At 41.3% G+C, this 11,936-nt stretch overlaps 1 pseudogene; it reads right to left on the bottom strand.

Annotated features, from left to right (window-relative positions):
- Positions 1-1,158: 1,158 nt before the first annotated feature.
- Positions 1,159-11,618, bottom strand: LOC106605604 (protein FAM98A-like; annotated as a pseudogene).
- Positions 11,619-11,936: the final 318 nt, after the last annotated feature.

The raw sequence follows: 11,936 nt of genomic DNA, 5'->3' as shown, positions 1-11,936 counted from the left end.
AAGAGCATCCCCAAACCATCACATTACCACCACCTATGCTTGACCGTTGGTATGAGGTTCTTACTGTTGAATGTAGTGGTTTGGGGATGCATTGCTGCCTCAGGACCTGGACGACTTGCCTTAATAGAGCAGAATTCATTGTTCCTTCTATCAGAGAATTCTACAGGAGAATATCAGGCTGTGAGCTGAAGCGCAGCTGGGTCATGCAGCAAGACAATGATCCAAAACACACAATCAAGTCTACATGAAAATAATAAGCAACAAATTTTAAGTTTTGTAATTTCCTAGTCAAAGTCCAGACCTAATCCCAATTGAGATGTTGTGGCAGGACTTGAAACAAGAAGTTCATGTTTGAAAGCCCACAAATGTCGCTGTGATAAAGCAGTTCTGCATGACTGAGAGACCCAAAATTCCTCCACAGCGACACGAGAGACTGGTCAACAACTACAGGAAGCATTTGGTTGCAGTCATTGCGGCTAAGGGTGGCACAACCAGTTATTGAGTGTAAGGGAGAAATTACTTTCACACAGGGGAATTGGGTTGCAAAAAATGTAATTAAATAAATAAACTAACTATTATTGTAAACTCAGCTTCTTTTCTAATATATGTTTTTGGTTGAAGATCTGATAACATTCAGTATCAAAAATCGAAAAAATCAGAAAGGGGGCAAATACTTTTTTACAGCACTGTAATTCCCCTTTCAAATAATTTCCAAGATAAGGCTTGATAATTTGTGTAACAATGGCAACCATTGGCTATAGATAGTGAAACACAGCATAAACACAAAAGCAGTAACATATGCAAAAGAACAAATGGGAACAGTCATTTGTAACATGGCCATGGGATTCTGAAAAAGTCTGTTTTGTATGAGCTCTCATGTCATGCATGACTGGCACCTTCTCTTCAGTTGGACTGGTCACTCTCCGCATTCTTATTTTGTTCAGGGAAGAAATTATAATAATGGTGCTGTATATTCATTCACATTTAGAAAATAAGGCGTTTTCACTTCATTCACATAGGAAAATACTCTTGCATGACCTCTGCTTCAGTGGCCTGCACTCTTTTCAATTAGTGTAGTTTCTGCTCCCCTGGCTAAAGCCTGCTTGATTGTACTGCTGGCCACCCTGTTGGAAGAACTGTTCAAACTGTCCTCCTTGGTTAAAACGTCTGACCCCCTCGCCTTCCCCAGCCTCCCCCCTGTCCTCTTCCCCTACGACCCCCATCAGCCACCCCTGTCCTGTGGTGGTCGTGTTGGTAACTACCTCCTTGGCCTTGATGCCCTCCTGCAGGGTAACCAGGGCCCTGGAAGCCCCCTTGATAGTTTTCAGCTCCGTAACCTCCTTCCCCCCCCCCACCTCCTTGGTGGCCACCTCCTTCCTGGTAAAAGCCCTGGTAACCACCACCTCTTCCTTCGTCCGACCAGCCTCCCTGCACCTTTTCCCCTCTGACACCCCCTCTGACACCCCTCCAGCCCCTTTCATAACCCCCTCCTCCACGCTCGTAACCCCTCGGCCCCCCTGAGAGTGCTGGTCATAGCCCACCCTGACGCCTCCTCGTCTACCCCCGCCATAGTGTCCACCTCCCTGAGGGCCGTCCAGCCTCTTCTGCCAGGTGGGCATCTCTGGTGGGGGCGTCTCGATCTCGGTGGGTCGCCCACCTCTGTCTGGCACGCGTCCCATCAGAACCTGCTCAACAAGACACAAAAAAAGAAGATCAATAGTTCATCAAGAGAATGTGTACAAGCCAAGGGGTGTTTTCTGACATAAGGTCTATCTACAAGAAACTCATGGACAATATGGTCACAGATATAAAATAGGAATACATTTTTTTTTAAAGTTATTCAAGTATAAATTACCAAAGGTACGACAGATTAACAGAAAATCTATGGCAATTTCCCCGAATTACTGAAGATTTGCAACCCTATTTCTGACAGCACAGCCTAAATAAATGTTAATATTTATGTGACATGAAGTATGAAAAAAAAATATGACAGCAGCACGCAAGGTAACAATGAGATAAAGGTTAACAGTTAGCAAGTGCTGAAGTACAAATCTGCTACCTACCTTGTTAATGGCACAAGCAGTCCTCTCCCTCGTCCTGCCACTACTTGTGTGCATAATCTTGGAGAGGTCCTCTCGTGCAGCAAAAAGGTGAGCCACAGAGACTTTGCGCTTTGTGGCTAGGGTTGAATGCAGAGGCGGGTATACATTGGCCAGCTTTTCAGCATGTTTCTATGTAAGAGTAGAAGTACATTCTTTACAGTACTCAATTGTTAACAATAAAAATGTATTGTTAATGTTGTAAATTAATCAACTATAGTCGCAACCAGTTACACTTTTTTTCTTCCCAGTATAGAGGTCTCACCTTAGCTTTATCCGACCAACCAAAGGACTGAACAGTCACGTCAAGACGTTTCAACAACATCTTCCTTCGAACTTCATACTCATTCACAAGTGCGTGATTGAGGTCTTCAATTTGTTCCTGTAAAAGAGATCATATGCACAAAATAGTATGCCGCTTAAGAATGTTTGTTGTTGTAACTAAACACATATTCAACCAAAAATATTTTTGTTTGAAGTGGGAAAGATATTCCGCTATGCACATCTTTATTGTTTTTAAGAGTCATACAAAGTGAACTGGTCCAAGTGCCTTCTTCATCAGAGGACCCCCAACAGGAGTTAATGGCACTTTGGCTAGAGCTTCCTTCAGCTGAGGAAAAAAGGAGAGGACATTAATGTTGTGAAAAACAGACCCTAGCTAAAGTCTAGCTGCATCCAACAAAAAGACACAGACCTATCATGACATCAAAAAAGCATTCTGCCATAGCCTGGTGTGACATGAACTGACCTTATTCTTGATCCCACTGAAGAACTGGAACATGGTGATGTTGGCTGGGGGTTTGGACATGCCCAGGGACACACAGATCCCCTTCAGCTCCATAAATACAACACTGCCCCTGGCCACCTGGGCTGCCCTCTGAGGCTTGTTGACCAGGCTCATCCTGGATGCCTCCAGCTCCGAGATCAGTAAGGCTGAGAGAGAGAGAGCATATCATTCAAGAGGCAATCATCATACAGTCTTATTATGAATTTGTTAAATTATAGGGAAACTGACAACACAGGGAGAAGGGTGACTTATGCTGTTCACATACTGATGAGCAGTAGGCAGTTTGTCTTGTTGAGCAGCCTCTAGGTGACATCTCCTGTGGTGAGGACATTGTAAGGACAGGCCAGCTCAGACAGAAGACCACTCATCTCCAGCTGGAACCCCTCTGCCTCACTGGAACCTGGGTAGGGTAGATGGAGAGATTGTGCAAGAACAACTCAGGGAACTACAATTAAATGTTTTTATTAAGTTTACCAACACTGAGATGGGTTAAGATGAAAACCGACTCACAGTTGGTGGCATGGACATTCTCCTCCAGGTGACAGTAGAGCTTGAGCTCTGAGATGATCCAAGCACAAAGCATGGTGAACTCTGGTGCCGGTGCTCCCCCGCTCACCAGTGCTCCATCCTCCAACAGAGGGCCTTGGTACCTGAGAAAACATTGACAGTAACCTCATAAGACTTTCATTAAAAACCAATACTTAACAGCTTATCTAGCTAGTCATTAACAAAAGAAGCTGCGTGTGTGCTTCAATTGACAAGGTCCCATTACTGGATTGATTTGACTCTGAATAGCAACCAGACATGAGATAAGTGGGACCTTCTGGCATATCTACAGATTCCTGCTTCAGTGTATATTCATAAAACTCAGGCAGTACCGGCCACTCTGATTGTGCCTGCTGAATCGCAACGTCAAACGGTTGTCATGATAGGGTATGGATTCAGCCAAAATAGATATGTCGTGACGCCACTTATACAGTGTCACCACTTATACAGTGCATGCGGAAATTATCCAGACCCCTTGACTATTCCCATTTTATTAGCCTTATTCTAAAATGGATTAAATAATATTTTCCCCCTCAATCTATACACAATACCCCATAATGACAAAGTGAAAACAGGTTTAGACATTTTTGCAAATGTATTAAAAATTAACAGAAATACCTTATTTATATAAGTATTCAGACCCTTTGCTATGAGACTTGAAATTGAGCTCAGGTGCATCCTATTTCCATTAATCACCCTTGAGATGTTTCTACAACTTGATTGGAATCCACCTGTGGTAAATTCAATTGATAGGACATGATTTGGAAAGGCACACACCTGTCTATATAAGGTCCCACAGTTGACAGTGCATGTCAGAGCAAAAACCAAGCCATGAGATCAAAGGAATTGTACGTAGAGCTCCGAGACGCACAGATCTGGGAAAGGGTACCAAACAATTTCTGCAGTATTGAAGGTCCCCAAGAACACAGTGGCCTCCATCATTATTAAATGGAAGAAGTTTGGAACCAACAAGACTTTTCCCAGAGCTGGCCTCCCGGCCAAACTGAGCAATCGAGGGAGAAGGGCCTTGGTCAGGGAGGTGACCAAGAACCCGATGGTCAATATGACAGGGCTCCAGAGTTCCTCTGTGGCGATGGGAGCACCCTCTAGAAAGACAACCATCTCTGCAGCACTCCACTAATCAGGCCTTTATGGTAGAGTGGCCAGACGAAAGCCAGTCCTCAGTAAAAGGCACATACACACAGCCCCCTTGGAGTTTGCCAAAAGGCACCTAAAGACTCTCAGACCAAGAGAAACAAGATTCTGGTGAAACCAAGATTGAACTTTTTGGCCTGAATGCCAAGCGTCATGTCTGGAGGAAACCTGGCACCATCCCTACGGTGAAGCATGGTGGTGGCAGCATCATGCTGTGGGGATATTTTTCAGCGGCAGGGACTGGGAGACTAGTCAGGATCGAGGGAAAGATGAACAGAGAAAAGTACAAAGATCCTTGATGAAAACCTGCTCCAGAGTGCTTAGGACCTCAGACTGGGGCGAAGGTTCACCTTCCAACAGGACAACGACCCTAAGCACACAGCCAAGAGAATGCAGGAGTGGCTTCGGGACAAGTCTCTGAATGTCCTTGAGTGGCCCAGTCAGAGCCCCGACTTGAACCTGATGGAACATCTCTGGAGAGACCTTTAAATAGCTGTGCAGCGACTCTCCCCATCCAACCTGACAGAGCTTGAGAGGATCTTCAGAGAAGCATGGGAAAAACTCGCCAAATACAGGTGTACCAAGCTTGTAGCGTTATACCCAAGAAGACTCGAGGCTGTGATCGCTGACAAAGGTGCTTCAACAAAGTACTGAGTAAAGGGTCTGAATACTTATGTAAATGTGATCCGTTTTTTATTTAATTTCTAAAAACCTGTTTTTGCTTTGTCATTATGGGGTATTGCTGTAACGTAACAAAGTGTAGAAAAAAATCAAGGGGTCTGAAAACTTTCCGAATGCACTATGCCAGCTGAAATGTGGTGGGTACTCTCTTCGTTCGCTGGACTTTATCCTGCTAACTGTTCCAAATGTCCGAACTGAATTTGGTAAAAGGGCTTTTATGTACTCTGCGCCATTGTCTTGGAACACCTTACAAAATACTTTTAAACTGGAAGAACTTGTCCCTATTGGTATTTTTAAATCACTGATGAATGATCTTGACACTGATTCCCTGACCAGACAATGTTTTTAATTTGCAAATTTGATTTTGTTATATTCTTGTGAATTCTATGGTTCTTACTAGATTACTTGTAGTTTTTCATGTTGTTTGTCTGTAATGACTTGGCGCTGCCTATCTTGGCCAGGACGCTCTGAAAAAGAGATTTTAAATCTCAATGAGCCCTTCCTGGTTAAATAAAGGTTTAATAATAATAATAAAAAATTCATGATTTCGACTGGCTGAGAAACGCTGCCTGCCTTTCTGTCTCGTCCCGACATGTTCATTACTATGGGACAGCTGGAGATCAAATCTGAATATTGAAACAATGTTGCAAATGTTGGAGAGACGGACAGCAAGGTTTATACAAATCTCAGCTGTTGAAAACAAAATGTTAGTCTAAGAAAAACATGAGATAATGTCTAGATGCTTTTTATATTGGAGATCAAGTTCATAAATTGGCTGGCTGGGCTGATGAGATAGTGGATTGTGAAGTCAGATGGAACAGAGTAAATAGGCATTTTAACCGTTGGTAAATAGTGGAATAGACACCTGCTGGAATGCAGTTTCAACCAATCAGCATTCAGGATTAGAACCACCAGTTGTATAATTGTATTCACACTGCCCTTGCCTTTGAATGAGGACTAAACTATTTTTCCAACATTCACTCAATGCACTCTGGGTTTTTACAAAGTGCAGGACAAGCAATTCCATCAGATCGTGTTGGGGAGTAGTAAACTACATGTAGTGTAACTAGTAATTTAACTACATTTTACAGTAGCTTGGTGGTATTTGAACTAAATTTAAATCTTGGTCATGTATTCAGCAGTTAATTACCTTATTTTCATTTTTTTGGGGTGGCTGACCATCTTACTCATTAAGTGTTTGATCAGATTTTCGAATACATTTGCATTGTTGTAAGAGTGATTAGAGGGCCTACAAGCCACCATGCAGACCTTTGGAACATCTACATTTTTAAAAAGTCTAATAAATCCATGTAATATAGCCTACACCTTCACAATAAATCCATGTAATATAGCCTACACCTTCACAATAAAGCCATTATTTATTTTAGACAGGTCTAAAGAAGCACGATATGAAGAAAATGTAGTCTATGTCAGAACAATAGCATACTCAGTTGTCCTGATGTGGCTATGCAAAATGACTGTGGGCTACACTAGTTCATTTAGCAGACAACATTTTAATGGCATTATTTTATTGTATGAAGAACACAATTGAATATGCTTAATTTAGAGTTATTCGTGTAACTTTAGTAGTTCTACAAATGTTGGGCTATATGTTTTGATTTTTAATACATTGTAAGGCTGCATGATGAAACTCTAATGAGGATTTGAAAAAAGTCGCTTGAAAGGCATGAGCTCTGCCTTGTTTTTGTGCAGGCAGTACACACTCCAATAGTCTCTCATTCACAATTTGACAAGCACTTGATAATGCCTCGAATTTCCCAGCGGCATCCCCTTTGTGGCAGTAATGCACCCTAAAAAAAAAATCCATGCCCTTTGTGGCCGGGAGTGCTGCGTTGTGCCTTCTCCCTGAATGTGCTGCGCAATCCGAAGCGTCTCTCACTCACACCGCTCTCAGTCACGTGTTCGGGTCGTTCTTACAGACAGACACGTCCAGGACTCAACTGCACGCGTCCTTATCCAATTCCGAGGTGCATATCGAAGATTTTGGATGAACTGTCCACATTTACTTTGCGTCAGCCAACGAGATGAGTAGGCCTAACGAACAGCAAAAGCACTATCCTATGTCAATCTACTATCCCCCATAGTACAAAAGTCGACCTATTCTATTCTGTGCGAGAAATAAATATTCCAAACATAGTCTGGGACAGTTGTGGGATGCGATAGATCCCAAATTAATACAACCACTAGCATCAAAAAACCTGTTTTTATGCAATCTGTCTGACGCAACAGATCAGAACGTTAAGCTTAAAATGTTGATCAACTATTAGGCTGTTTCTTCACATTATAAGCGCAGCAATGCGCACATGGCAGCAGGCTATAAGCACCAATGTTCCATTAGCGGAAAATACCATTATCAAAAGTAACCGCAAATGCAATTATGCATGTAATGCTTTTATTATAAAGGTGCATTTTTATGGTGAAAATGATCTTCCACAAAATTGAAACTCAGGCGCTGCTTATAAATGACAGTTAGGCTCTACATCCCTTGTAAAGCGGATTAATGTGCTTTACAAGGGAAGTTATTTGGCCACTTTAGTTGTGATACAAACCTTATTAAAACATATTGGCCTACGGGCTAGGCTACATGAGGTGTGCGACTATGATTTGAACAAGTCGCAAAAAAGACATTGTTTCTTATGCTGGGCATCATTCACAAGTGATAATATAGAATTCACAAGTGATAAACTAATATTGTCACCCGTCAGACTATTTTTTATTTAATCTTGTCTTTACTTATACTAAATAATATATGTGTGAAATTAGTTTTGATTTGGAATGGACCATTATCATGCACCTGTCTCGGAACAGTGGCAGCGGTGGAAAAATACATGTCATCTATGCACTTAAATAGTGAATGGAGGACGCTTTTCCCCGTGGTTAATTTCATGGAATCCTCTTTTTATTAGCAGCAATTACTCTGTTTTCTCCCACAATTGCTTAGCCTATAGAAAATGTTGCGCAACATGAGCTCTCATGAAGTGTTTGATTGGATTTCCGATACGTTTGCATTGATGTCAGAGTGATTAGAGGGACAATAGAGTGCTGGGTACCAGGCAGTTAGCAAGTTTGGTAGTCTACTAATGACCATCAGCAGCATCAGAGCTTGGTGAAGCCTAATTACCGTGACTAAACGGTCATGTGGAATTTGACTGCATTCATGACGCTGGTGTGGCTGTAATACGGTCACCGCAACAACCCTAGACCAGCCTAAATCTCAAATGAAAAAGTTTGTGCTTAATAGGCTAAATTACTCATTCTGTTAACATCTGACTCCAGAGTGATTTAGTCTGACATTTCAGATTTAGATATCGGATGTAGTGAAATACGTTTTAAAGTAATGTTAGTTAAGTAAACTATCTTTTTCTTAAAACCTCTATGGGCTAGGTGGTGCACTCCATCAACAGCAGGTGCATTTCAAGAGCGGCAAATTTGAATCCAAATAAATGTCAAAATTCAAATTTTTCAAACATACAACTATTTTACACCCTTTGAAAGATAAACATCTCCTTAATCTAACCACGTTTTACGATTTCAAAAAGGTTTTACGGCGAAAGCATAAATTTAGAGTATGTTAGGACAGTACATTTACAAGAGTTGTGTGTAATGTTTTGTCAATTCAAAGACAGGGTCACCAAAACCATAAAACCAGCTAAAATGATGCACTAACCTTTTACAATCTCCATCAGATGACACTCCTAGGACATTATGTTAGACAATGCATGCATTTTTAGTTCTATCAAGTTCATATTTATATCCAAAAACAGCGTTTTACTATGGCATTGATGTTGAGGAAATCGTTTCCCTCCAATAACCGGCAGTCAAGTCAGCGTAACAAATTAAATAATAAAAATTAGAAAACATTGGTAAAATATTATATTGTCATTTAAAGAATTATAGATTTACATCTCTTGAACGCAATCAACTTGCCAGATTTAAAAATAACCTTACTGGGAAATCACACTTTGCAATAATCTGAGCACTGCGCCCAGAAAAATACGCGTTGCGATACAGACTAGACGTCATGTTGGGGAGATCTAAAATCGAAAATACTATGTAAATAATCCATTACCTTTGATTCTCTTCATCAGATGTCACTTCCAGGTATCACAGGTCCATAACGAATGTAGTTTTGTTCAAAAAAGCTCATCATTTATGTCCAAAAATCTCCGTCTTGTTAGCACATGATCTAAGCCAGCCGGACTTCTCGTCATGAACGAGGGGAAAAAATATATTTACGTTCGTTCAAACATGTCAAACGTTGTATAGCATAAATCATTAGGGCCTTTTTAACCAGAACATGAATAATATTCAAGGTGGACGAATGCATACTCTTTTACAACGTATTGGAACGAGGGTACCCAACATGAACTCGCGCGCAGGTGTCTAATGGGACATCATCGTTCCATGGCTCTTGTTCGGTCAGATCTCCCTCCAGAAGACTCAAAACACTTTGTAAAGGCTGGTGACATCTAGTGGAAGCAATAGGAAGTGCCAAAATATTCCTCAGCCCCTGTGTTTTTCAATGGGATAGGTTTAAAGGTAATACAACACATCAGGTATCCACTTCCTGTCAGAAAATGTCTCAGGGTTTTGCCTGCCAAATGAGTTCTGTTATACTCACAGACACCATTCAAACAGTTTTAGAAAATTTAGGGTGTTTTCTATCCATATGTAATAAGTATATGCATATTCTAGTTACTGGGTAGGAGTGGTAACCAGATTAAATCGGGTATGTTTTTTTATCCAGCCGTGTCAATACTGCCCCCTAGCCCTAACAGGTTGGGTAGCTTTAGTGTTGTTCTTCCAGTGTGAAGTAATTGGTAGCTTGGTAAACTATATTTTCAGAGTAGCTTCCCCAACACTGGTTATCGGACAGCTAGATACACTTAACTACATTTTGGAAGCTAATAGATTGCATTTAGTTAAAATATGAATCATAATAATTATAATCAGAAGATATTAACATGTAAATATTATTGGTAATATAATAAATAGCAGAAGAATACTGCAGATTACCCTAATCTTAACCCTTAACCAATTTAAATGGCTACTTCAATGGGGTAACGTCAGAGTTGGGATGTCCCAAGGATCCCTGATAGCAAGGGCCTTGATTTTGTACCCTATGTTGTGATTCCCACTAAATAAGCTGTCTTCTTACACTATTCAAACCCCACAATCAAATACACCGCTTTTGAAGCGATTTTAGCCTATATATCACATATTGCAAACAAATAATCTAAACATCGTGTCAGTACAAAACGTCACATATTTTGGGCATTGCTGTGCATCTTTGAGAATCGCTAATCCATATCCAAAAACAGCACACATTTTGGCCATGAACCTGCACATCAGAATCATCATCATCATCTCTTTTGTGGCACCATTGGAAGGGGTTGTGACTAATTAAATAATGGTAAAAAAATTATGATGGCAGGGGAAACAGTGTTGCAGTTGTCTAGTGCAGGGTGTCCCAAACTTGGTCTTGGGCAGCTCTTGGGTGCATGTTTTGTATTCTTGCCCTAACACTAATAACCAAATAACCAACTCATCATCAAGTTCTGATTATTTTAATCAGTTGTGTAGTGGTAGGCAGTGTTTGACTTGGACTGAAATAGGTGCCGGTAACTTTATATTTAGGTGCAGGAGCTCCAGAATACCTTTCGAGATAATATTCTTTAAGAGGTGGAGGAGCTCAAGCAGTAGAACATTTGAGGTGCCGGTACTCAGTTCCAGTGACCTCCTGTAATCAGCTCCAGTGAGCCCCTGCCCAAGTCAAGCACTGGTGCTAGGGCAAAAATTCAAAAGGTGCAGGGGGAAGGACTGCGTTTTGGAAACCCTGGTCTACTATGCGGTGAGGGAATTATGACAAGTGAACCTGGGTAACTTTGTGTTCACATTGCCCTAAAAAAGGGAACTGGACCATGGAATTCTAGGGCTCTTTTGAGGGGTCTGAGTTCCTCTGGAGTATTCACACTGCACAAAAAGTAAAGTGAACCGCACTGAGTTCACAAATTGTCTGAAAGGGACCAAGTGTGAAAACACCCTTATGTAACCATGATTGAGTTCCAACCCCAGTGCAGCTCAGTGTAAACAAGCGTAACAGTAGGGTCGTTTTCTTACGGCAATTTACTGCTCAGCCAGATCTCTCTGGTTGTGACAGCCGTCCGATGACGGGCAGTCAATTTAACAGCTAAGTTAGCAGGTTAGCTAACCACCTGAGCTAGCGAAAACATAATCAGATAGGCTAAATAAAGACTATTCTCATCATTTTTTTTAAAAACCAACCCCAGATCTTCAATTGAGTCACGAATATCCATTTTTGTTTGCATTTTCTTCAATTGATTAAACCGCAACAATAAGCTGAAATATCACTCTAGTATAACACTTGTGCTGGGTTGGCATGCTGGGGTCCTAACCTGACCGCTTACCAGTGATAGGGCTGCCGATACAATGCCTATGCAGATTGCCCCATCGAGTAGGGTTTACATTTTAAAGTATTAGTGCCATATGCTATAATCATTTGTCATGCACCAAAGAAAAAAATACAGCCTAATTTCCCATATGGGTAAAAAATATAAATTGTGTCCTGGAGACAGGGTGCCAGGCTGCCAGCATAGATATACAAACATAGATCATGCAACCTACAG

This window comes from Salmo salar, chromosome ssa01, assembly GCF_905237065.1.
Source record: "Salmo salar chromosome ssa01, Ssal_v3.1, whole genome shotgun sequence".
In the NCBI taxonomy this organism is placed as follows: Eukaryota; Metazoa; Chordata; class Actinopteri; order Salmoniformes; family Salmonidae; genus Salmo; species Salmo salar.
The sequence above is the reverse complement of the archived record's forward strand: the minus strand, read 5'-3'. Positions and strand labels throughout refer to the sequence as shown.